We start from the raw sequence: 558 nt of genomic DNA on the forward strand, positions 1-558 counted from the left end.
TATCTGCAAGAGCCAACAAGGGTCGAGAAACATATAATTAATTTCGTGTCGGTGTCTCACTTTATACAAGGGAGCGTAAGTAGAACCTGTCAATAGATTTATAGGAAGAGGGGTCCTGTGTATAAAGGAAAAGATACGGAGTGTTTACCCTCAGTGCTACGATATGTCACGAGAAGGAGAGTGCTGTTACACTACGAATCTATAATGAAACTGCTCCACTCTATACATTTCTATCCCTATCGCTCTGTGCTTATCTGCCTGTCTATGTCTGTGTAGTCATTTTACCTCTTTACAATAGCTTTTTGTCTGTCTGTCTCACTCTCACGAATTGATAAAATGCAATATCTGTTACAAATGTCCATGTAAGACAAGGGGAATGGACTGATGAAAATATGACATTTAAAAGGTTTCTGAAAATATGTTGAATGTGATACGCAGTACTAGAAGAGCGATATCTGTATTATTGCAATGTATGTCGTGTGTCTGTTGTTTGTGCGTCTGCATCTTTATATGAACTGCGTATAATATGTAAATAAGTATGTCATAATATTTCTTTTC

At 37.1% G+C, this 558-nt stretch overlaps 1 protein-coding gene across 1 annotated transcript in view; it reads left to right on the forward strand.

Annotated features, from left to right (window-relative positions):
• LOC119591360 (beta-1,3-galactosyltransferase 5-like) overlaps positions 1 to 558 on the forward strand; it is a gene marked incomplete at its 5' end in the record, with an annotated part of 62,415 nt that overhangs the window by 5,952 nt on the left and 55,905 nt on the right. The window lies entirely within an intron of this gene.

Source organism: Penaeus monodon, chromosome 28 (genome assembly GCF_015228065.2).
Source record: "Penaeus monodon isolate SGIC_2016 chromosome 28, NSTDA_Pmon_1, whole genome shotgun sequence".
NCBI classification, from domain to species: domain Eukaryota; kingdom Metazoa; phylum Arthropoda; class Malacostraca; order Decapoda; family Penaeidae; genus Penaeus; species Penaeus monodon.